This window comes from Schistocerca serialis, chromosome 6 (genome assembly GCF_023864345.2).
Source record: "Schistocerca serialis cubense isolate TAMUIC-IGC-003099 chromosome 6, iqSchSeri2.2, whole genome shotgun sequence".
Lineage (NCBI taxonomy): Eukaryota > Metazoa > Arthropoda > Insecta > Orthoptera > Acrididae > Schistocerca > Schistocerca serialis.
In genome coordinates this window covers 552,018,113-552,044,699 of record NC_064643.1, presented here as the reverse complement: position 1 = coordinate 552,044,699, position 26,587 = coordinate 552,018,113, and the positions used below count along the sequence as shown (strand labels likewise).

At 45.2% G+C, this 26,587-nt stretch overlaps 1 protein-coding gene across 2 annotated transcripts in view; it reads right to left on the bottom strand.

Moving 5' to 3' along the window:
- LOC126484499 (uncharacterized) overlaps positions 1 to 26,587 on the bottom strand; it is a 468,946-nt gene that overhangs the window by 72,340 nt on the left and 370,019 nt on the right. The gene's annotated exons all lie outside the window — the stretch shown is intronic.

Sequence of the window (26,587 nt, the reverse complement as noted above, 5' to 3'; positions counted from 1 at the left end):
GTCCCGTGGTTAGCGTCAGCTGCTACGGAACGAAAGGTCCTTGGTTCAAGTATTCCCTCGAGTGAAAAGTTTACTTTCTTTATTTTCGCAAAGTTATGATCTGTCCGTTCGTTCATTGACGTCTCTGTTCACTGTAATAAGTTTAGCGTCTGTGTTTTGCGACCGCACCGCAAAACCGTGCGATTAGTAGACGAAAGGACGCGCCTCTCCAATGGGAACCGAAAACATTTGATCGCAAGGTCATAGGTCAACCGATTCTTCCACAGGAAAACACGTCGGATATATTCTACACGACACTGGTGATGGCATGTGCGTCACATGACAGGAATATGTTGTCGACCCACCTAACTTGTACACTTGGTGAATGGGTAAAAATATTCTTCTACCTTGCCCGATTTAGATTTTCTTGTGGATGTGATAATCACTCCCAAAAAGTGATGAAAACATAAGAGTTTGTCACATAAACTGCAACAAATGAATGCAACAGTTTCACAGTCGTGTGTTTCGATGTTTGTTTAGGTGTAGCGTCCCCATACTACGGCGCAGTTACCTCGCATCGGACGGACTGACGGACAGATAATAATTGTCTGAAAATAAAAAATTAAACTTTTCACTCGAGGGAAAACTTGAACCAAGGTCCTCTCGTTTCGCAGCTGCTCACGCTAACCACGGGACCAGAGCGCTCCTAACCGGACATTATCCTATTTGTTTTATATCATGCTCATGGACTACTCAGTTTGTATATTTTGCTTAATTTTTTCATAGTTCCACCCAACTTCTTCCTGTTTTCGCGATTGATCTGTGTTCAGTTTTTCAAGGCCTATCCACAGTGCCAACTTATAACTAAATCTGAGGGGGGTGCGATGGGGAGGTTCCCTTGTCAGTACTGTACCAAATTTCCAATACCCTTGTAACCTCCTAACAGAAAAATTCCGAAACCTCCCAACAGTAAAAATATAACTGTTTATATCATTCACATTCAGCGTAACCTCTCAATAAAAAATTCCGTAACCTACCAATAACACAATGTGACTATCTCTCAATAAAATTGTGGCTCACTTATAACCTTTCAATAATTGATTGTGAATTTGAACTGGTATATTTGGACGCCAGCAGTGCTGCGTCATGGCCCTGAAAAATCATTCTGAATAAATTGAAAATTCTTACCTCAATAAGGTCGCCAGATAACGCGTATATATCTGCTCCTATAAGAATTTTTTCTGGCACAGCTCAGTGCAATGCTGGCCGATGGTTTTGTCATGTATAAAAAGAAACAACTGATTTTCTTTACAATAATCGGGATGACCATGGACTGGAGAAATTAGTAAAATCTTTAAATTGAGATGAATGATTGTAAAAAGTTAATTTTTATAAGAAAGATTATTATTAAGAGATTTTTTAAGACATTTACATGGGACTTGATATAGCAATAGTATATATGCGCGAGGCTGCTTTTACCTTATACTACATCGCTCAGGCACCGCCATCGCTCCCCACGACCGGCCCAGCCAACTCGATACACACGACTGCTCGCTATTACTACTACAACTGCTACACAGTTCCTACTGCAGCCAACACTGTTCTTTGGTCTGAGATTCTCTTATAGCTTACATATCGCAGACAGCGCGTGAGCAATCCATCGAAATTACATCTGCTCGAGTGCGCTAGCAGTAAATTCCTTAATAATGGACCTCTTACACCCTCGTCACAGAAGGCAGCCGCCTGTACTCTCTGTCGGTTCTCTACCCTGATGGGCAGTTTATTATGTGTGCCAAAATGCGTTGTTCATAGTCAGCGACTCGTTTGAGGAGGGATTAAAATCAGAGGGGGCCAAGTGTGGGTTGCATGGTAGGTGACTAAACACTTTCAATTGAAAACGCTGCAGGAGCTTCCATGCTGCCTCTGAAGTGTGCGGCCGAGAATTGTCATGAAGAAGGAAGTGCACGACAGTTACGTTGCGTGGGCTGCATGAAATCGGGCGAAATCTCTCAGGAGGCACTCATACTTGACAAGAGACACAATTTTCTAGGTGTCTTTACGGGCTCACTGCGTGCTCAGAAATGAATAAAGCGACATGACGCGATCGCCGTAGGCACTCTGCTGTGTGTGTGTCGCCTGTAAGCGAATCATCTGCTCCGTGTGAAAGGCGGCAGGCCGAGCTTTTAAATATCTTTCTCTGATTAGAGACATTTTTTCGTAAGGCTTTTTTTTTCAGAAGCGCGATCACTTTGCTAGCGTAAGTAGAATGCAGATGCAGCACACCTAGACACCTAGTTAGTAGGCCCTGGTGTTCGGTGAAATCTCGTCGCCCTGGGCCGAGGTAACTCACTAGAACGACGCCTGGTGTCGCTAGGAAGCGTCAGTAAACATTTTATTTCTAACTAAAGTTTTTCCCCATGGGGTGACCCATTACTTCTAGGCATTTGTCGTACAGATTTTGAGATTAGAATACAGAATGTTTCATACATTACGACGTTGCTGCAGGAACACAAACAACTCACGAAGAATCAGCACGTATTCAGAGATAATCACTCGCGACTAACAGCTGGCTTTATTCATACCAGACATCTTGCAGATAATAGTGACGGGCATCAACAAATAGATTCGTCTTCCTTAATTTTCGTAGACACTGTACCTCATCGTCGACAACTGGTCATGATACGATCATAGGGAGTGTCTTAGCAAATAGGTGATTGGCTCGAGCAATATTTGAATAATGGAATCTTGCACGTTAAACTGTAAGTAAGGCAGTACAACAGGAGTGCCCCAAAGAAGCATAACAGGACATCCAATGTTCTCATTAAACATAAACGATTTATCAGACAGGATGAACACAACAGTAAAAGTTTTCGCTGACAGTAAGTTGTGTAAAGGTACACTATGTGACGAAAAGTATCCGGACACCCCCAGAAAAATACGTTTTTCATATTAGGAGCTACTCCATATCAGCAACCTCATTAGTCACTAGATATCGTGAGAGAGAAGAATTTAGTGCTCCGCGGAAGTTCCGGACTTCCAACGTGGTCAGGTGATTGGGTGTCACTTGTTTCCATACTCCTAAACATACCTAGGTCCACTGTTTCCGACGTGATAGTGAAGTGGAAACGTGAAGGGACACGTACAGCGCAAAAGCCAACAGGCCGACCTCGTCTGTTGTTGACTGACAGAGACCGCCGACAGTTGAAGAGAGTCATAATGTGTAATAGGCAGACATCTATCCAGACCATCACACAGGAATTCCAAATTGCATCAGGATCCACTGCAAGTACTATGACAGTTAGGCGGGAGTTGAGAAAACTTTGACTTCTTGGTCGAGCGGCTGCTCATAAGTCACACATCACGTCGGTAAATGTCAAACGACGCCTCGCTTGGTGTAAGGAGCGTAAACATAGGACGATTAAACAATAGAAAAACGTTATGTGGAGTGACGAATCACGGTACACAATGTGGCGATCCGATGGCAGGGTGTGGGTATGGCGAGTGCCCGGAGAACGTCATCTGCCAGCGTGTGTAGTGCCAACAGCAAATTCGGAGGCGGTGGTGTTATGGTATGGTGTGGTGTGGTCGTGTTTTTCATGGAGGGGGCTTGCACCCCTTGTTGTTTTGTGTGGCACTATCACAGTACAGGTCCACATTGATGTTTTAAGCACCTTCTTGCTTCCCACTGTTGAAGAGCAATTCAGGGATGGCGATAGCATCTTTCAACACGATCGAGCACCTGTTCATAATGCACGGTCTGTGGCGGAGTGGTAACACGACAATAACATCCCTGTAGTGGACTGGCCTGCACAGAGCCCTGCCCTGAAACTTATAGAACACCTCTGCGATGTTTTGGAACGCCGACTTCGTGCCAGGCCTCACCGACCGACATCGATACCTCTCCAAAGTGCAGTACTCCGTGGAGAATGGGCTGCCATTCGCCATGAAAGCTTCCAGCACCTGACTGAACGTGTACCTGTGAGACTGGAAGCTGCCATCAAGGCTACGGGTGAGCCAACACCATATTTAATACCAGCATTACCGATGGAGGGCGCCAAGAACTTTTTAAGTCATTATCAGGTGTCCAGATACTTTTCATCACATAGTGTACGTACCGTCGTTCGAGGACCGCAATGAATCGCAAATACACTTGGTCAAAATTTCGAATTGGTGCAGTAAATGACAGCTCTCTTTAATGTGGATAAATTTAAGGTAATGCCTATGCCGAAGAGAGAGAATCGCATGGTGTCCGATTACAAGATTGGTGAACAACATCTCAAGCGCGCCACATCGTATAAAAAGCAATCTGGGACGACCATTACTAGAGACGGCGAATTGAAGACTGATTTCTTGAAGAGGTTCTGGAAAAGTGCGATGCATCTGTGAAGGTAAGTGCATACGCGATGGTAGAGCGACCATATCCAGTGTTTGCAGTACTTATCACGTAGTTATGACAATAGACATCGAACGAATTCAGGCTCGCGCGGCTACCCTCATGAAGAGGTCGGTGTGGGCAATACGAAAGTGTAACAGAAAGGCTCGGGAATCCTCGGAAGAAAGACGACGTTGTTCTCGCGAAACCCTGTTGGAAAAATTTCTAGAAACTGTATTCGGAGACAATTATGCTGCTACTAACAAATATCTCGCTTAGGAGTCATGGAAAAAAATGAGGTCAAGACGTGTACAGAAGCATAAGGACAATTTTTTTTCCTCGTTCAATACGCGGATGAGCCAGGAAAGTACACTGATAATATTGGTACAATGTACCACGCACTCAGCAGTGGCTTGAGGAGTATTAACACAGACTACCACCAACAGGGAACATATAGAAGTATTTTCAGTGTGGACATATTTCAAAAATGGTTGACCCACGAGTTCTTTCCCTCTGCTGTCCCGTGAACAACACAGTCCAGTCACATTAATATGACCACCGCCTATGTTCGACATAACGGACAATAACCACTCATAGACGGCAGGTGGCAGCACTGGCAGAGGAGAGTACACTCATGCTCATAAATTAAGGATAATGCTGATACATGGTGAAACATTGCTCTGGTGGGCGGTTTGCGGGTTTAAATCACCTCGGGGTATGACCATGCGTTCGTCACATGGTGGCGCTGTCAGCAGTCCACATACCAAAGGTGTCTTGGTGCATGTCAGAGTACGGTGCAGCGAGTAAGTGTGTAGACGTTTTCAGACTTGCTAATGGTGAGTGTGTGTTGAAAATGGCTCAAAGAACACATATTTATGACTTTATGAGGGGTAGAATACTAGGGCGACTGGAGGCTGGCAAACACAGCAGGTCGTAGCACGGGCCCTCCGTGAGCCACAAAGTGTGATCTCAAGATTATGGCAACGATTCCAGCAGACAGGTGTCCAGGCGCTACAGTACGGAACGTCCACATTGTACAACACCACAAGAAGACCAATATCTCACCATCAGTGCCCGCACACGGCCATGGAATATTGCAGGTAGCTCTGCTCGGGACCTTACCGCAGCCACTGGAACAGTTGTTTCCAGACACACGCTCTACAGACCGGAGAGCTGCAAGGTGCATTCCACTGACCCCTGGTCACAGGGGAGCCCGTAAAGGCTGGTGTCAAGAACACAGTACATGGTCATTGGAACAGTGGTCCCAGGTTATGCTCAAGGACGAGTCCAGGTATAGTCTGAACAGTGATTCTCGCCGGGTTTTCATCTGGCGTGAACCAGGAACCAGATACCAACCCCTTAATGTCCTTGAAAGGGACCTGTATGGAGGTCGTGGTTTGATGGTGTGGAGTGGGATTATGATTGGTTCACGTACACCCCTGCATGTCTTTGGCAGAGGAACTGTAACAGGTCAGGTGTATCGGGACGTCATTTTGCACCAGTATGTCCGTCTTTTCAGGGGTGCAGTGGGTCCCACCTTCCTCCTGATGGATGATAACGCACGGCCCCACCGAGCTGAAACAGAAGATATCAGGCGAATGGAGTGGCCTGCCTGTTCTCCAGACCTAAACCCCATCGAGCACGTCTGGGATGCTCTCGGTCGACGTATCGCTGCACTTCTTCAAACCCCTGAGACACTTCAGGAGTTCCGACAAGCACTGGTGCAAGAATGGGAGGCTATACCCCAGCAGCTGCTCGACCACCTGATCCAGAGTATGCCAACCCGTTGTGCAGCCTGTGTACGTGTGCATGGTGATCGTATCTCATAGTGATGTCGGGGTACATGCGCAGGAAACAGTGGCTTTTTGTAGCACGTGTGTTTCGGGACGGTTTTCTATACTTATTAACAATACCGTGGACTTACAGATCGGTGTCATGTGAGTTCCCTATGTGGACGTTCCGGCGTATGGGGTTCTGCAACAGGTGACACGTTCATGCACCACTGAGTAACAACAAGTGGCCTTTTCAGGTGAATGATGTTTTATGCTCCATCGGATCAGATGGTCGTTAGCGTGTATGGAGTGAAACGTCTGAAAGCAAACATCCTGTAATAATCTTCGGAGCCTTAAGATCTGGGGAATGATTTCGTGGCATTTCCTGGCCGATCTCGTCATTCTGGGAGGCACAATCAATGCATCTATCCTTGGAACCATGTCCACACCTATATTCAATTTGTTTTTTCCTCGGCACGGTGGCATCTACCAGCAGGACAATGCAACGAGTCACAGCTAGCGGCGTACGAGCGTAGTTCGAAGAGCACTTGTTGAGTGTACTGTACTGCAATAGCCATCAAGGCCTTGGAGTTTAGATTCTAAGCTGCGGTGTGTCTGAAATGTGTATCCGAAATGTTTACCTCGGCCACTTGTAAGAAAACCACGCGGTTTCAACGTTGGGAGTCGCGGTTCTTACCTCCATCGCAGAAAGCGTAAGAAGAAGGGGTGAAACCTAGGTAACAGGGAATGTGACTACCTTCCCATCGTGTTACACGTCCACGGTGGCGCTGAGCAGAACTACGGTGAAACTGGACGCCAAGGTGACATCAGTAACCCACGTTACATCCCACATGAACTAATGAGCTCTGGCCTTTTTTCCGCATGTGTCATCGCCTTGTTCGAAGCGTTGTAGAACCCAAGGGTGACATAGCGGGCGCTAAGCTTTGCAACATTACAGAGAGAGAGGTTGCAGGCACCTTTGAGCCAAATATCAAACTTCTGCTCCACAACAGGAACCAATTATGGGGTTTCGACAGAAAGTGATCCTTGAATTCTGTTGCGCAGTGTATGTTTCTCCGCTTAGGGAAACCATTCTTAATGTTTTCTTGTTACAAATCACTATCAATTTACTGTTGTAAGTAACATGCAGATGCAGGGTTACTAACCAGGTGTGCTGCTAGTTCGGTGAAACCCAGTCGTGCAAGGGCCGGCAAATTCAATAAAACGACGTCTACCGTCTCGAGGAAGCGTCAGCGAACACACTGTCTCTGACAGAAGTTGTTCCCCATGATGTGATCTACCACCCGCAGACGTCTGATGCAAAAACACCGAAATACCCTGTACATTGTGAAGAGTAATGGTCCTATTACACTCCCTTGGGTACGATTGAAGTTAGTTTTACGTACTATGACTTCTGTACTCTAAGCAAACATGCCAGTCACGAAGCTAGCCTAATACTCCGTACACTCTTCTTTCGTTCATTAGTAACTGAGCCGTGGCAAAAATTGCTGTTTTGAAGAGCGCGCCGCAGCGCAGCTTCCGTTTCTGGCAGTGGCGCCGCTGTGGCAATCGCAGCTTTGGTGTCTCCCTCTGGTGGGAAAGGGGAAAGGTTGCCTGTTCACGTGCATTTAAGGGGCGCTATGAGCTCGCCAGTGGGTGAGCCTTGGTCAGTGTCTCGTCCCCAGCTTGCTATTCTGTCTCTCGTCCGCATTTGTTAGACAGTTAGTGTCTGTCGTTCGGAGTGCTAGTATGTCTGTCATTCGAATCAATCTTTAAGGCCGGCAAAATGAGAGTCTTTCCACTCCACCAGTAAGAGAACTCAGCGAGTGCTCGCCCGGTCGAGGCTTAGTTCCTGCATCTGCCTGCGCGTTAAGCCGCCAGTCTGCTCGAGTTTGCTCAGGCAATAGTCACTGGCGGTTGGATCGATCGGTTGGTCGGTCGCGCACTGAGACACAAGATGACTTGTCCGTCTTGAGTGTCGGCGCATGTGAGGTCGCCACGTGAGTCCAGTGGACCGCGGCGTATAGCGAGGGGTAGTGACTTCACGGTCGACACGAGAGCAACAGGAGTCAACTCACGACATCAGTCTGGCCGGTGCGAGCTGCGACGCCGTGAGACGGGAGATCGGCGCGCCTTCCTGCGTCCGTTGAAGCGGCTGGCAGCGGACGGTTCGAGAGAGCGATTTGGGGGTGCTGCGCCAGGTCTTCTCGAGAAATCGCAGTTTCTTAGAAGTTAAGTGATTGGTGATATCTTGTTTGATTTACTCTTGTTAAATTCAACTTGTTTTCTTGGTGAGGTCACCAGCCGCTTTGCTTTGGGGTCGTCCCCCGTTCTTCTCCGTTTGCCCACCCGCGGGAAGGTGGTTGTTTATAAATTGGGTGGTCCGTTTTTTCCCTTGTGGAGTAGGGGCGGGTTAGAGCAACCTGCGGTTCGGGTTGTTCAGTAATCTACTGTATGTTAGTAGCTTCCTCTGTCATGTTTGCCGGATTTGGTGTGTTAACGAATTTATTGCTTGGAGTGTAACGGCCTAATACCTGAAATATGTTTTGATCTTTGGAAACTTTGATATTATTGCCTATGCTCTTGAGAGGCGGTATCTGTGTACTGTAGAGCACCTTAACTATTGTTTGGCCAACCTTGTAAAATTTTATATAAGATTGCATTTCATGGGCTTTTATTTAAATGATCATTTTAGTACATAAAGTTGCCACCCTTTCACCGTAAGACTTTTCTTAGAAGTTAAAATCAAGTTGCACCTTCGGTGGCAAGGTTAATATTTTAATTGTTAGTGTTTTGTACCATTTCCATCCCTCCTACAGGGGGTGCATAGTTTGTGTGCTTGTGTAAATTGTTAAAACTCGTAGTTCAAAGTTATTTGGTGTGTTGCAGATTTGCACCAGTGTAGTCTTCCAGAGACTTGTGAGCGGTCGTAACTACGGCCGTGTCAAAATGGAGCGGCAAGCTTCTCTGCCCGAAAGCTCATACAGTCGAAACTTGTTTCTTTCGGCCTCTGAATAAATTGTAACTTTGATATTTAGAGGGTGCTTTCTGATTATAATTTAAGTCTGTTTCTTTAAAAAAAAAAAAGCTTTTAGGCACTATTAAAGTGAATAAAATTCCCATTTGTTAAAAGGCATTTGGTTATGATTTCATCAGTTACTCCCTGGCAACTACTTCCATGCTTGCATAGTGTGATTAAATGTGTTAATGTTCTTGATGAATCGCTAGTAAATAAAATAAATTCTTAAGAATATTCTTTGAAAGTAAATCACGGTTCAGTAACATTGTGGAACTGTATTGAACACCTTCCAGAAGTCTAGCAAGACTGTATTCGGAAGTGATGACAGTTGGAGCGACGCCTGAGAGCCCGGTTAAGCACAGCAGCACACGTCTCAGCTCCCGCCACAAGTTTCCCCTTGCAGCGGAGTGGCAAGAGGCTGACCCGAGACGCCGAGACACCGCATGGGCGGCGGGGGTGTTGGCGACGGCTTCTCATTACGGCAAGTCCCTGGCGAGCCGTTGCGGACTCACGAGGTGTGAGGGGCTAGTCTCGTCCCAGCCTCTTGCGAGATGGGCCAAACTTTCCTCTCGTGACCCTAGCGCTGTGCAATCTTCTCCACTACTGTCTCCGGCCTCTGATTACGCTACTATGCGCAGCGTCCGAACAACCACCTTCTCTACGGCCAAGAAATCACTCAAAATTTTCTCTCTTTGCAGATGGGACTCGTGCTACTTTAAAAAGCGTGCACTTTAATACAGGATATTCATAAAGTCCTAATATGGTGCGTACTTCAATGCGAGATGCTTTTAATAATTCCCACAACGAAATTCTGTCTCGAAATCTGGCAGAAAACCCAAGGAGATTCTGGTCATATATAAAGCACACCAGTGGCAAGACGCAATCAGTACCTTCATAGCGCGATAACAAAGGTGAAGTCACTGATGACAGAACCACTGCAGCAGAGTTATTAAACACGGTTTTCCGAATTCCTTCACCAAAGAAGACGAAGTAAATATTCCTGAATTCCAATCAAGAACAACTGCCAAAATGAGAAACATAGAAATAGATATCCTCGGTGTAACAAAGCAGCTTAAATCAATAAAGGCAAGGCCTCCGGTCCAGATTGTATACCAGTCAAGTTCCTCTCAGAGTATGGTGATAAAATAGCTCCATATTTAGCAATTATATACAACCACTCGCTCACAGAAAGATACGTACCTGAAGACTGGAAAATTGCTCAAGTCACACCAATACCCAAAAGGTAAGTAAGAGTAATCCGCTGAATTACAGGCCTATGTCACTAACGTCGATTTGCAGTATGGTATTAGAACATATACTGTATACGAACATTATGCAGTACCTCGAAGAAAACGATTTATTGACACATAGTCAGCACGGATTCAGAAAATATCGTTTTTGTGAAACACAACTAGCTCTTTATACTCATGAAGTAATAAGTGGTATCGACAGGGGATGTCAAATTGATTCAATACTTTTAGATTTCTAGAAGGGTTTCGACACCGTTCCTCACAAGCGTCTTCTAACCAAACTGCGTGCCTACGGAGTATCGCCTCAGTTGTGCGTCTGGATTCGTGATTTCCTGTCAGAAAGATCACAGTTCGTAGTAATAGACGGAAAGTCAACGAGTAAAACAGAAGTAATATCCGGCGTCCCCCAAGGAAGTGTTATAGGCCCTCTATTGTTCCTGATCTATATTAACGACATAGGAGACAATCTGAGTAGCCGTCTTAGATTGTTTGCAGATGATGATGTGATTTATCGTCTAGTAATGTCCTCAGATGATCAAAACGACTTGCAAAATGATTTGGATAAGATACCTGTATGGTGCGAAAAGTGGCAATTGACCATGGATAAGGAAAAGTGCGAAGTTATTCACATGAGTACTAAAAGAAATCAGCTAAATTTCGATTACACGATAAGTCACACAAATCTGAAGGCTGTAAATTCAACTAAATACTAAGGATTACAATTACAAATAACCTAAGTGAGAACGATCACATAGATAATATTGTGGGTTGAGCAAACCAAAGATTGCGATTCATTGGCAGAACAGTTAGAACGTGCATCAGGTCTACCAAAGAGACTGCTTACACTACGCTTGTCCACCCTATTCTGGAGTACTGCTGTGCGGTGTGGGATCCGCATTAGGTGGGACTGACGGATGACATCGAAAAGGTACAAAGAAGGGCAGCTCGTTTTGTATTATCGCGAAATAGGGGAGATAGTGTCACAGACATGATACGTGAAATGAAGTGGCAATCATTAAAACGAAGGCGTTTTTCGTTGCGACGGGATCTTCTCATGAAATTTCAATCTCCAGTTTTCTCCTCCGATTGCGGAAACATTCTGTTGGCACCCACCTACATAGGGAGAAATGATCATCACGATAAAATAAGAGAAATTAGGGCACGTACGGAAAAATTTAAGTGCTCGTTTTTCCCGCGTGCCGTTCGAGAGTGGAACGGTAGAGAGACAGCATGAAGGTGGTTCATTGAACCCTCTGCCACGCACTTTATTGTGAGTATGAGAGTAATCACGTAGATGTAGATCATTCCAAAAAATGAGGTGACATAAGTCGTGGGATACCTTTTAATAGCGCATCAGATTCCCTTCTGCCCGGCGTAGTGCAGCAGCTAGGCGTGGCACGGACTCAGCAAGTCCACTCCATAAATACTGAGCTATTGTGCTCTAAAATCGTCCATAATTGAGAAAGTGTTGCCGGTGGAGAATTTAGTCCACGAACTGACCTCTCGATAGTTCCCCATAAACATCTGAAGGGATTCATGTCGGGTGACCTACGTGGCCAAATCATTCGCTCGAATCGTCCAGAATGTTCTTCAAACCAATTGCGAACAACTGTGGCCCAGTGATATGTTTGGGAATGGCTGCAAATGGTCAGCAAGTAGCCGAACAAGCCGAACATAATCATTTGTAGTCAATCGTCAGTTCACTTTGACCAGAGGAGCGAATCCATTCCACGTAAACACAGTCCACACCATTATGGAGCCACCAGCATCTTGCACAGAGCCTTGGTGACAGTGTGGGGTCCACTGCTTTGTGGGATCTGCGCCACACTCGAACCCTAGCATCAGCTCTTAAAAACTGAAATCTGAACTCGTCTGACTAGGCCACGGTTTTCCAGTCGTCTAGAGTCCAGCCAATATGGTGACAAGCCCAGGAGGGGCGCTGCAGGCGATGAAGTGCTGTTTGCAAAGGTACTCGCGTCGGTCGTCTGCTGCCATAGCCCATTAACGCCAAATTTCGCCGCTCTGTCCTAAAGGATAACGTTCGTCGTGCGTCCCACCTTGATTTCTGCGGTCATTTCATGCACTGGTACTTGTCTGTTAGTGCTGACAACTCTATGCAAACGCAGCTGCTCTCAGTTGTTAAGTGAAAGCCATCGGTCACTGCCTTGTCAGTGGTGAGAGGAAATGCCTGAAATTTGGTATTCTCGGCACACTCTTGGTTTTCGTTAATTGAAATCCCGTACGATTTCCGAAATGGAATGTCCGATGCGTCTGGCTCCATCTACCATTCCGCGTTCAAAGTCTGTTAATTCCTGGCGTCCGGCCCTAATCACGTCTGAAACCTTTTCACATTAATCACCCGAAGGAGAAAAAAAAACAAAAAAAACGAAAAAAAAAGAAAAAAAAGACAGCTCCGCCAATGTTCCGCCCTTTTACGCCTTGTATTCGCAATACTACCACCATCTGTATATGTACACATCGCTATTCATTCCTTTTTGCCGCGTCACTGAAGGATCGTGGCTTGTCTTCCGCCAGAATTTAAACGTGTACCCCACTTGTCGCTCGTAGAACAACAAGGCGCTATTTGAGTTCTGCCCAAACACGGAGGTTCTAGGCGCGCAGTCCGGAACCGCGGGACTGCTACGGTCGCAGGTTCGAATCCTGCCTCGGGCATGGATGTGTGTGATGTCTTTAGGTTAGTTAGGTTTAAGTAGTTCTAAGTTCTAGGGGACTGATGACCACAGAAGTTAAGTCCCATAGTGCTCAGAGCCATTTTTGAACCCAAACACGGATCAGTATTGCAACACCAACAGTTCTGATTTCATCGGTGATTCGTGCACGAAGGGTAGGAATGACACAGGGTCGTGTCGTGTACTCGTGATCCTTGTCGAATCCCCACAAAAGGAAATCTAATGGCGTGACATCGACTGAGCGCGGGGGCCGTGCGATGCGACGGGACCACCATGAACCAGCTACCCCTCACGAAATTTGTCCGTCAGCAGTAGGAATAAAGGTTCTCACTGAAACAAACTGTTTTCGGTTATATACTTTTTTTTCACACCAGTTTAACTTGACTCTTAAAACCGCACAAAATAACCAGTTTCTCTTAAAAAGCACACCTATCTTCGGTTTTCTATTCCTCTTATTTCCTGTAGTAAACGTCGAAATCGAACAGAGATAGAAAAATTTTGACTCACTCAGTTTCAGGATACACAGACTCAAGATATTAAACAGGCAAATAAAAGAGAATCTTTTCCGTGCACCGTTCGCTACGTTGACTACTGCAAACATCAACAGTATTTTCCTGTCTATTCTAAGTTTTTGAAGCTCTGCTCGAAAATCATGTTGTAATCGGGGGTTGGGCATTACGAATTGTCATTTCTAAGGGCGAAAACTGAGGGTGGAAAACTGTATTTGCTAAAAGCAGAAAATGGCATATGTGCTGACACAGGCAGCAGATCCGTTGCTTTCTATTCTTGTTCTATATTACGAATGAACTGTTGCCGAGTTTTTGGTTTATTACTGTTACCATAATTTCCTTCCTCTTTTATTATTTCCTAGGAATGGCAGACAAATCTTTGATCTTATAAACCACATGAAGCATTGTACTTCATCGCTTCGTCACTTCGTTAAAATGTTTTCAGACTAGGGTTGATGCCATTCTGCAGCACAACGGAAGTCCAGGTGACGTCGCCGGCCGTAGTGGCCGAGCGGTTCTAGGCGCTTCATTCCGGAACCGCACTGCTGCTACAGTCGCAGGTTCGAATCCTGCCTCGGGCATGGATGTGTGTGATGTCCTTATGTTAGTTGGGTTTAAGTAGTCTTAAGTTCTAGGGGACTGATGACCTCAGAAGTTGACTCCCATAGTACTCAGAGCCATTTTTTGAACCAGGCGACATCAACGAAAACTATCGCATGTACTAGGTAGGGGCAGGTCTTGCACACTCCATCTACATGCTAAGAGACAAGGCAACAGAGACGTTATTGTCTCAGCAATCGTTATTCTGTTGGTCTTATTATTATGAGCATTGGTCGCTTTTCCCACTTTCTATAATATCGCAATATTTGAAATCGACGCAAATTATACGAAAAAAGACCACTTTAAAAAAAAAAGTTGATTTAAAAACGAAAAATTCTAGTACTGCTGCTATGACTAACTGATGTTTCGGTTTTTTTACCCGGTTTCTGAAAAAATCCCGGAAAAACCTGTTACAGCCGAGACCAAACGAATACTATAAAATACAGATTATTCAGAACTAAAATAACGGTACCAGTTTCAACCGATCGGCTTTTCCATCACGTGCTCGAAACTAACGGGAACGTCCACTTCTCAATATGCTTGTTTTTGTCCATTCTGCCGTCGATAATTCTGCAGTGGTGTTATCACAGATATGGACTCTGCATACCAGATGACACATTGCACCTTTTCCTGGTCTGTCGCCATTTTTATGTAGTTCTAACACTGCTGCTCTCTAACTCCATTAAAAGTACAGCTATATAAATGCGTATTTATGTAGTAGGCCACGAGAAACAGCAATGTTAAAAATGTTTCATATTGGATGGTATAATGTGCAAAAACTCTCTCATCTTATTCCGTGAATGTATTTGTGGCTCCAAACTACTACTTGTCCAGGAGATGATGTAAAGGTCCATGTCGAGCATTAGGGAAGATAGTTGTACACATTTTCGTCGCATGTTCTTTCATTTCTCATCCAGGTATCGCAAGCAATGAAGTTTATGCATCAGTTTTCGACACATCGCTAAGGAATGTCTCCTTTCGAGCGCACACAGATTTCATACACTGATCTCTGTCCTGAGTCAATAGATTCGCGAATCATTCCAAATTCAATTCAATTCAAATTAGTTTCCAACATGAAAAAGTGGCACTTTGCGTACATCCTGTCCACCGTACAAAGACTAACTTACAACTCCCCGCCTAAGCAGACTGCCGGCTTTGTGGCCTAGCTGTTCTAGGCACTTCAGCCGGAACCGCGCTGCTGCTACGGTCGCAGGTTCGAATCCTGCCTCGGGCATGGATGTGTGTGATGTGCTAACATTTCACTAGTTCTAAGTCTAGGGGACTGATGTACTTCAGATGTTAAGTCCCATAGTGCTCAGAGACATTTGAACCAGCCTAAACAGACTGTCCTACACGAGCTTGAGACGAACATGGGTTGCTTCTGGCACGTTGTGTCCCAAGAAGCTCTAGATTGTCCCAGAATTCGTCAAATTAACTTTTGTATATAGTCTTCTGCATACATAAATGAATATTTAAAAAGGAAACACGCCTTTTGAGTTAGTTAAATTTATAAAAATAATTATATGTTATTGTACTTAAGTTTGATATGGCGTTTTGTGAAAATTACGGCGCAAAAATAATGAACATTTTGTACTTTTCTCTTCAATGACTTTTTTTGTGAAAATTGACATTGCTTTCGAAAAACTGTAACAGTTTTTGTATTTAATAGGTAATAAAAAGTTATGAGGAGTTTCATAACCAAAATATTGTAAAATGCGAAATACTATGTGCCATCTATGGTCAAATAAAACAAACAGAATTTATAGTATAATTGATTTCTTTCAAAATAAAAAATAAAAATAATGTTCCAAAGTGCTAAGAAAAAACCTGGAAAAGTGTGAGATTTAAATAAGTATACCCATAAAATACACTGATCGCATAGTCTCGCCTCTTGTACTTCGGGCTTGCTACTTCAAGTACAACATAGCTAACGAAATTTGCGATTCCATTCCCCCTTTTTTCCCCCAAACAGGTTCAGTAACGTAATCGACTACTGATCAAAGATCGCCGCAATTCTGGTTCGTTATATACACCATGTCACGTCTGCAATGAAGGAGGAAGAGAAAAAAAAAACAGAACTGCTAAACTTGTTACAACAAACCACAATGCTTACTTCCAATAGTTTCGAAGTTAGGATGTGCGCTTGCTCAGTTGGGTGGTAACGTGCTTGCCTCCCATGCAGCGGACCCGGGTTCGATTCCCGGCCGGTTTGGAGATTTTCTCCGCTCGTTGACTGGGTGTTGCGTTGTACTCATTTCATTATTATCACTTGGGCGCAAGTCGCCCAAGACTTGCACACGGCGGCCGAACTTCCCAGGATGAGGCCTCTCGGCCAACAATGCCATACGCTCACTTCATTTCATTTCCAAGTTAACGATGCTTTGAAATGATGGCTGGACTTTATAGACACATTGTATTAATAATGTAGCTGATAGGGTAGTCAGTATCACTAGCATGTTGTTTTCAGTGAACAGATTAATGTTTCCGGAATGAGATTTTCACTCTGCAGCGGAGTGTGCGCTGATGTGAAACTTCCTGGCAGATTAAAATTATGTGCCGGACCGTGACTCGAACTCGAGACCTTTGTCTTTCGCGGGCAGGTGCTCTACCATCTGAGATACCCAAGCACGACTCACGCCCCGTCCTCAGAGCTTCAATTCTGCCAGTACCTCATCTCCTACCTTCCGGACTCCACAGAAGCTCTCCTGCGAACCTGCAGGACTAGCACTCCTGGAAGAAAGGCAAAGGTCCCGAGTTCGAGTCTCGGTCAGGCACACAGTTTGTAAGTAGCCTGTTTAAGTTTTTATGTTGGTAACGCCACGTAGCGCTCTATATGAAAATCACTGACTGTGTTGTGTGAAGTCTGTGGCTGGTTGGCACTGTTGGAATATTGCTATTCTAGTGTTGGGCAGTTGGATGTAAACAGAGCGTAGCGTTGCGCAGTGGGAGGTGAGCCGCCAGCAGTGGTGGATGTGGGGCGAGAGACGGCAGAGTTATGAGAGCGGATGATCTGGACGTGTGTCCATCAGAGACAGTAAATCTGTAAGACCGGATGTCATGAACTGATTATATATATATATAATGACTTTTGAACACTATTAAGGTAAATACATTGTTTGACTCTATCAAAATCTTTCATTTGCTAACTATACCTATCAGTAGTTAGTGACTTCAGTAGTTAGAATCTTTTATTTAGCTGACAATATTGGCTTTCGCTGTATTGCAGTAGTTCGAGTAACGAAGATTTTTGTGAGGTAAGTGATTCATAAAGGGTATAGGTTATTGTTAGTCAGGGCCATTCTTTTGTAGGGATTTTTGAAAGTCAGATTGCGTTGCGCTAAAAATATTGTGTCAGTCAGTGATGATCAGAATAGGTAAAGAGCGAAATGTCTGAGTACGTTCAGTTTTGCTCAGCTGTTTTAAAATCAAATAACGTACGAGATTTACCAGCATAGTAGTTCATAATATAATAGTTCCAATCCCAAAGAAAGCACGTGTGGACAGATGTGAAAAATTACCGTACTATCAGTTTAATAAGTCACAGCTGCAAAATACTAACACGAATTCTTTACAGACGAATGGAAAAACTGGTAGAAGCCGACCTCGGGGAACATCGGTTTGGATTCCGTAGAAATGTTGGAACACGCGAGGCAATAGTGACCTTACGCCTTGTCTTAGAAGAAAGATTAAGGAAAGGGAAACCTACGTTTCTAGCATTTGTAGACTTAGAGAAAGCTTTTGACAATGTTGACTGGAATACTCTTTTTCAAATTCTGAAGGTGGCAGGGGTAAAATACAGGGAGCGAAAGGCTATTTACAATTTGTACAGAAACCAGATGGCAGTTATATGAATCGAGGGACATGAAAGGGAAGCAGTGGTTGGGAAGGGAGTGAGACAGGGTTGTAGTCACTCCCCGATGTTATTCAATTTGTATATTGAGCAAGCAGTAAAGGAAACAAAAGAAAAATTCGGAGTAGGTATTAAAATCCATGTAGAATAAATAATAACTTTGAGGTTCACCGATGACATTGTAATTCTATCAGAGACAGCAAAGGACTTGGAAGAGCAGTTGAACGGAATGGACAGTGTCTTGAAAGGAGGATATAAGATGAACATCAAGAAAAACAAAACGAGGATAATGAAATGTAGTCGAATTAAATCAGGTGATGCTGAGGGTATTAGATTAGGAAATGAGACACTTAAAGTAGTAAAGGAGTTTTCCTATTTGGGGAGCAAAATAACTGATGATGGTCGAAGTAGAGAGGATATAAAATGTAGACTGGCAATGGCAAGGAAAGCGTTTCTGAAGAAGGGAAATTTGTTAACATCGAGTATAGATTTTAGTGTCAGGAAGTCATTTCTGAAAGTATTTGTATGGAGTGTAGCCATGTATGGAAGTGATACATGGACGATAAATAGTTTGGACGAGAAGAGAATAGAAGCTTTCGAAATGTGGTGCTACAGAAGAATGCTCAAGATTAGATGGGTAGATCACAAAACTAATGATGAAGTATGGAATAGAATTGGGAAGAAGAGAAGTTTGTTCAAAATGGTTCAAATGGCTCTGAGCACTATGGGACTCAACTTCTGAAGTCATTAGTCCCGTAGAACATAGAACTACTTAAACCTAACTAACCTAAGGACATCACACACATCCATGCCCGAGGCAGGATTCGAACCTGCGACCGTAGCGGCCTCGCGGTTCCAGACTGCAGCGCCTAGAACCGCACGGCCACTTCGGCCGGCAGAGAAGTTTGTGGTACAAGTTGACTAGAAGAAGGGACCGGTTAGTAGGACATGTTCTGAGGCATCAACGGATCACAAATTTAGCACTGGAGGGCAGCGTGGAGGGTAAAAATCGTAGAGGGATACCAAGAGTTGAATACACTAAGCAGATTCAGAAGGATGTGGGTTGCAGTAGGTACTGGGAGATGAAGAAGCTTGCACAGGATAGGGTAGCATGGAGAGCTGCATCAAACCAGTCTCAGGACCGAAGACAACAACAAAACAAGAATTCATAATTTTCCAAAGGGGATGCTTGAGGTTTTAATCAGGAAGTTTCAGATTAGTGCTTAATTACAACAAAACGCAGCGCATACAGCTCCTGACACGGAACTCTTGTCGAAAACAACATTTTGCTGCGCCATTTCGAAGGAACCATCCCGGTATTTGTCTTAAGCGATTTAGGGAAACCCCGGAAAACCTAAATGAAGATGGCTGAACGCTGGTTTAAACAGTCTTCCTCCCGATTGCGAGTCCAGTGTCCTAACCCGCTGGAGTGGAGCTTGGGCTAGGATAGGCGAGAACGCCTGCCTCGGTGCACGTGGGTGGGAGCGGCGCGAGCCACAGCGTACATCACGTCACGCCCCCGCTCCGCGGCTGGCGGCAGCAATTACCCAAGTGCAGCCTCCGCGAACAGGAGGCAGTACAGCGGTGCTGAATGAATAACAAATTCAGAGGCGTGCATTAAGTCCTTACTCTCTTATCTTCCCGCGGTAAAAGGATCGCTTCGCGTAATTGCAAGCCACGCATATTTCGTCCTAGCGAGCGAGAGCTTGCGGCTGCGAAGATTACAGGCGTGTGTGGCGTAAAGGAAAACAAAGAGTGGCGGCGGGCAATAGAGACTGCAATTACTGAATCAGGCCGCCTTAATGCGGATCTCAAACGGCCGTAAAACTGCCACTGGAAGAGAGTATCCTGCTGCAGCGCGATGCACTAGGTAACAGTGCCGCCGTTGGGTATCCTATTCCTCCGTGGCTCGTGACTCTGGCGAAGACATAGAAGTCAAACTATTTTGACTTGAGAATGTCTATTTGATCGTCGATCGAGCTTTCTTGTGCGGCAGAATACCTTCAGATTTGAATCACTAATAACTAGACTAATAATGCGTGAGCAATGGTTAAGACAACAACAGATACAGTATACCGCTCCCCGGGAAGATACGTGACCCGAATTAAAAGACGTGTGAATTGCCCCAATGTGCATGAAAAACGCCATATCTCTATCTCGCAATTCGTCCACTTCCGAGCAGTTGTGTCAGTTTTGTTGTAGGCAATTTCTTCATTCGCCACGGCAAGAACAGGGTCACTCCAGTTTTGCTACTTGCAGGTGTGCATCTGTCATTCAAGAAGAGTGGGAAATTTGAGTTTTGAAACTTTTCGTTCGTAAGATAAGTTGAATGCAGTTTTTAGTGTCATTGATTATTACAATGCCAGTGTTTATTAAGTGTCTAAATGGTTCAAATGGCTCTGAGCACTATGGGACTTAACATCTGAGGTCATGTCCCCTGGAATTGAACTACTTAAACCCAACTAATCTAAGGACATCACACACATCCATGCCCGAGGCAGGATTCGAACCTGCGACCGTAGCACCAGCGTGGTTCGGGCTCGACTGCCTAGAACTGCTCGGCCACAGCGGACGGCTAGTAAGTGTGTGACAGCGTCCTTCAGACATACATGCATGACAGACACTGTTTCGACGATTACAACTGTTTTTAATATTAAAAAATTTCGTGCGTTGCAGCGCACAAGAAAAATAATGAAAATTTCTGCTATATGTATTATTTGAGGTGAAAAAGTGCCAGAAGTATTACATGAAGGGTCATACCAAAAACAAAACTATTTTTAGTCAAGAAAAGCGACACAACTCAAAGAATTAATAAACAGTTACCTTATAACACCTCACATTCGAGCAGTACAGAAATACACGCCCATATTACTGTTGTATAGACCTTTAATAGAATTTACTGCCAAAATTACTTATTTGAAATATAAAAGGTGATTGAACTATTTCAGTATAAATTATATGGAATTCTGTAAGTCGATTTTTCCCAAATACTGTACGTTAGAGTTGTGTCACTGTTTTTGTTGTTGGCGTGGTGGACATCTTTACTTTTGCGCTGTATTTGTTTTTCCTGCGATGTCACCGCACCAGTGTAAGGGCATGCGCGTGCTTGCTGCGAATAACCTTCGTGTAAATTTATAAACTGGTGTAGTGTGGAAACGCGTTTAGCTAACACATTGTTTCGGATATCACTGTGAAGAGCTTTTGGAATGCTACTAGGACCCAAATGCGAGACAAAATATTTCCCAGAGTATTTGAAAATGAATATTAAATTGAAAATTAGAAAACGATGTAAGATCTCGTCTCAACTGACTCGAAAATATGTTCGGATTTATAGAAGTCAGAGGAAAGCTCGCGTCGAAAGGAGTCCAAAAGCCTGAAAGTTCCAGTGACGAGCTAACGCGAGAGCTAAGGCAGCGTCGACAAGGAAATGAAAATACGGCGCAAGCCAATTACGTAGCTGGCCCACCGGACAAACCTAGCGACAGTCCAAACTTGTGTTTTCTCTGTTCTGTAACATTTACACTGAGGTGATTGGCGGAGCTGTCATTTGCACTCAGGTGACTCACGTGGAAAGATCCCGACTTGGCTATGGATGCACGACGGGAGTTAACAGACTTTGAACGCGGAATGGTAATTGCAGCTAGACGCATGGGACACTCCATTTCGCAAATCGTTAGAGAATTCAATATTACTTTCTTCTGACTTGAGTTTTCTATAATTCCGAATGCATTTTCAAGTCAGATATCTTGCATAGTTCTGTAATTTTCAATTTAATATCGATTTTCACACACACACATAGAAAGTGATTTGCATAGTCTCGGTTCCGAGAGTTCCGGAACCTGTACAGAAAATTGGAAAGGAGATCAACGGAAACATAATTTCCGTCCTTTTTATTGCTCATGAAAAACACAAATTGCATGTTGTACCACCATACAGCAAGACCTTCAGAGGTGGTGGTCCAGACTGCTGTACACACCGGTACCTCTAATACCCTCTTGCATTGATACACGCCTGTATTCGTCGTGGCATATTATCCACAAGTTCATCGAGGCACTTTTGGTCCAGGCTGTCCCACTCCTCAACGGCAATTCGGCGTAGATCACTCAGAGTGGTTGGTGGGTCACATCGTCTATAAACAGCCCTTTTCAATCTATCCCAGGCATGTTCGATATGGTTCATATGTGGAGAACATGCTATCCACTCTAGTCGAGCGATGTCGTTATCCTGAAGGAAATTCACAAGATGTGCAAGATGGTGGCGCGAATTGCCCTCCATGAAGACGAATGCCCCGACAATATGCCGCCGATATAGTTGCTCTATCGGACAGAGGGAGGTATTCATGTATCGTACAGCAATTACGGCGCCTTCCATGACCACCAGCGGCGTACATCGGTCTCACATAATGCCACCCCCAACAGCAGGGAACCTCCACGTTGCTGCACGCGCTGGGCACTGTGTCTCAGGCATTCAGCCTAACAGGGTTGCCTCCGAACACGTCTCCGACGATTGTCTGGTTGAAGGCATATGCGACACTCATCGGTGAAGAGAAAGTGATGCCAATTCGGCATGTCGTTGGGCCCATCTGTACCGCGCTGCATCGTGTCGTGGTTGCAAAGATGGACCTCGCCATGGACGTCGGGAGTGAAGTTGCGCATCATGCAGCCTATTGCGCACAGTTTGAGTCGTAACACGATGTCCTTGTGGGTGCACGAAAACCATTCTCAAACATGGTGGCGTTGCTGTCAGGGTTCCTCCGAGCCATAATCCGTAGGTAGTGGTCGTCCACTGCAGTAATAGACCTCGGGGGGGTGGGGGGGGGGGGGCGCTGAGCGAGACATGTCATCGACAGTTCCTGTCTCTCTGTATCTCCTCCATGTCCGGACAACATCGCTTTGGTCCACTCCCAAACACCTGGACACTTCTCTGGTTGAGAGCCCTTCCTGTCACAAACTAACAATACGGACGCGATCGAACCGCGGTATTGACCATCTAGGCATGGTTGAACTACAGACAACACGAGCTGTTTACCTCCTTCCTGGTGGAATGACTGGAACTGATCGGCTGTATGACCCCATCCGTCTAATAGGCGCTGCTCAAGCATCATCTTTGGTCGGGTTTAGTGACATCTCTGATCAGTCAAAGGGACTGTGTCTGTAATACAATATTCACAGTCAACGTCTATCTTCAGGAGTTCTTGGATCCGGCTGGGGTGATGCAAAACTTTTTTTGATGTGTGTATATTGGGGGAAATATTTTGTCTCAGTATGGGTGCCAGTAGTGTTCCATAAGCTCTTGACGGTGGCATCGGAGAAAATGTCTTAGCTAAACGCGTTTCCACCCTAAAGCAGTTAATAAAATTTACGCGATGTTATTTCGCAGCAATCACGTGCATGCGCTTACACTGGTACTATCACGTCGCAGGCCAAACAAATACTGCGCGAACGTAAAGATATCACACGGCGGCAAGAACAAGAACAGCTCCACAGTGTAAAAAATGTGCCGCGAATACCAAATTTCAGACGTTACCTCTCACCACGGGCGATGCAGTGGCCAACATCCTTGACTTAACGACCTAGAGCAGCGGCGTTTGCCTAGAGCGGTCAGTGCAAACAGACAAGCAACACTCTGTGAAATAACCGCAGAAAGCAATCTAGAACGTGCAACGGACGAATCCGTTGCGACACTGCGGCGAAATTTGTCGTTAATGGGCTATGCCAGCAGACGACAGACGCGAATTTCTTTGCTAACATCATGACTTCGCCTGAGCGCCTCTCCTGGGTTGTCTTGGGCATATTTGTTGGAACATGGCCTGACAGGTGAATCCCAATTTCAGCTGATAAGGGCTGATGGTACGGCTCGAATGTGGCGCAGAACACACGAGACCATACACCCAAGTTGTCAACAAGGCATTGGAGAAGATAGTGGTGGCTTCATAATGGTGTGTGCAGTGTTTATACTGGACAGACTGGGTCCTCTTCATGCTCGGCTACTTTAAGACCATTTGTAGCCATTCAATAACATCATGTTCTCAAACAACGATGGATTTTTATCGACGATAATACGCCATGTAACTGGGTCACAATTCTTCGCGCATTGTTTGAAGAACATTCTGCACAATTCGAGCGAATGGTTTGGCCGCCCAAATCGCCCGACATCTCATCGACCATTTACGGCACATAATCGGGAGGCCAATTTGTTCACAAAATCCTGCATCGGCAACACTTTCGCAATTACGGACGTCTATGGAGGCAGCATGGTTGACTTTTCTGTTGAGGATCTCCAATGACTTGGCGAGTCCCGCTGATAATCTAAGCCCTGAGCTCCTTCCCTTGCTGAGTCCATACCACGTTCGTTTGCTGGACTACGCCGGCAAAAGGTGGTTTTAACGATATTTGGAGGTATACCAGTATATAACCTGCTATAGCGTGGAAACACGTTTAGCTACGGCACTTATTCGAGGGAAAGACAAGACATTGGACGATATCTACAAATAAATGAAGATGTTGAGTGTAACAGAGATTAAAGAGTCTGCAGTGAATATGAAATGGTCGTTGCGCCGCATCAAGTCAGTCCTGAGAGTGGTATTACGTCAGATGATCCGATCTTATGAGTTCCCACAATTTTCTTCCTTACCCATCGGTTACGCTGCCACACGGATTATAGGGGCGTCCAAAAAGCATGAACCGTGGCTGCAGGAGGACCTGAACGAACAAGTCTTTGACCGACAATATCCCAGACACGTTCTATGAGCGACTTGTCAGGTAAACGGGCAGGCCAGGGTACGCAGTTTTCTTTGAACAAGGCTTCCGAATTCCTCGCCACTTGAGGCCGTCTATTGTCTTGCCGAAATATGGCATGTGGAACGTCCTGCAGGAGGAACAGTGCCTCGGGCTGTAAAGCCTCCCTGATGTAGTGCTAGTTGTTCAGTTCTCAAGGCGTACGAGACGAGATCGCGTGTTATAGGCAATACTGCCCCGAACCATTATACTGTGTGTTTGTCCGCTATGCCGCTCAACAATATAGTCTGCTCGATTGCGTTCACTACGACGGCGCCGAACGCGTATGTGGGAATCACTGTAGGACAAGTTGAAGCGCGACTCGTATGAAAACAGAAATTTTGCCACTCAGCACGCTAGTGTCGACGTTCACGTGCCCTTTGCACTCTGCGACAGTGGTGGGTTCTGGTCAAAGGGAGCCGATGCAAAAGTGTGTGTGCCACAATCACCAGGAGACGGCGTCAAACCATCGACGCAGACATGTCCACACCTTCTGCAGTGCTCCAACTTGGCGCCAACAATGCGGACGAAGCTGTTTGCTGCTAAGCGGACAAGATGGCGGCCGTCTCGCGCTGTGGTCACATTGTGTAGTCAAGGACCCTTTCGACGCTGTGTAGGCCCTCTTCTCTACACACATGCCTCACTGGTGAAGCAGTGCGCCCTGCACACGTCGCAAGGTTACGGAACGATAAATCCGCCGCCCAGAGAGCAATCATTCTGCGTTCTGCCCCGTTCACTTGATAACACGTTTCCACTTCGTACGACGGCTCGCCAATCTTGAATCATCATGCAAGACTGACAAGACTAGCACAAATCACGCAACTGCATCATTCAAACTTCCCTTCGGTTTTTTGCTCAGTAGTTTCGAAATAATCATGGAGGAAACACTGCTAGTGACGACAGTTGCGCTATGGGTTCTTAAACTGAACAAGAAGAGAAAGTCTGAACAAGAAGAGAAAGTCTGAACAAGAAGAGAAAGTCTGAACAAGAAGAGAAAGTCTGAACAAGAAGAGAAAGTCTGAACAAGAAGAGAAAGTCTGAACAAGAAGAGAAAGTCTGAACAAGAAGAGAAAGTCTGCTTGTCGTTCACGATGGTCCCGCGACTGGTTATTGAACAGAGTTGCAGAAGCGTTTCCAGTACAGTCGTCTTGTGAGATAGACAAGTGGAGGCTTACAGAGTCGTGCTCAAAAAACAGAGCAGTCGCCATCGTTGTTATTATTAATGAGTAACAGTCGTTATGAAACATAAAAATAAAGAAACGGGAACGTCAGGTTGAAGAAATGGATACAATGGAGAACGTATTGATGTTATCAAGAACTGCTGTTCAAAAAATGGTTCAAATGGCTCTGAGCATTATGCGACTTAAGTTCTGAGGCCATCAGTCCCCTAGAACTTACAGCTACTTAAACCTAACTAACCTAAGGACATCACACACATCCATGCCCGAGGCAGGATTCGAACCTGCGACCGTAGCGCTCGCGCGGTTCCAGACTGTAGCGCCTAGAACCGCTCGGCCACCAAGGCCGACAAGAACCGCTGTTGAATGAACTAAAATCACGGGACATCACTTATATCAAGAACTTTCAGAGACTGTCTTAGGCAAATTTCGAACATCTCTTCTCTACTATACAATCAAATATTCGATAACAATACACCAAAATGACACTTTCTGGCAGAGCAAAACTGTATGCCGGAGCGAGACTCGAACTCGGGACTGAATTCGAGTCTCAGTCCGGCACACAGTTTTAATCTAAAAATGGTTCAAATGG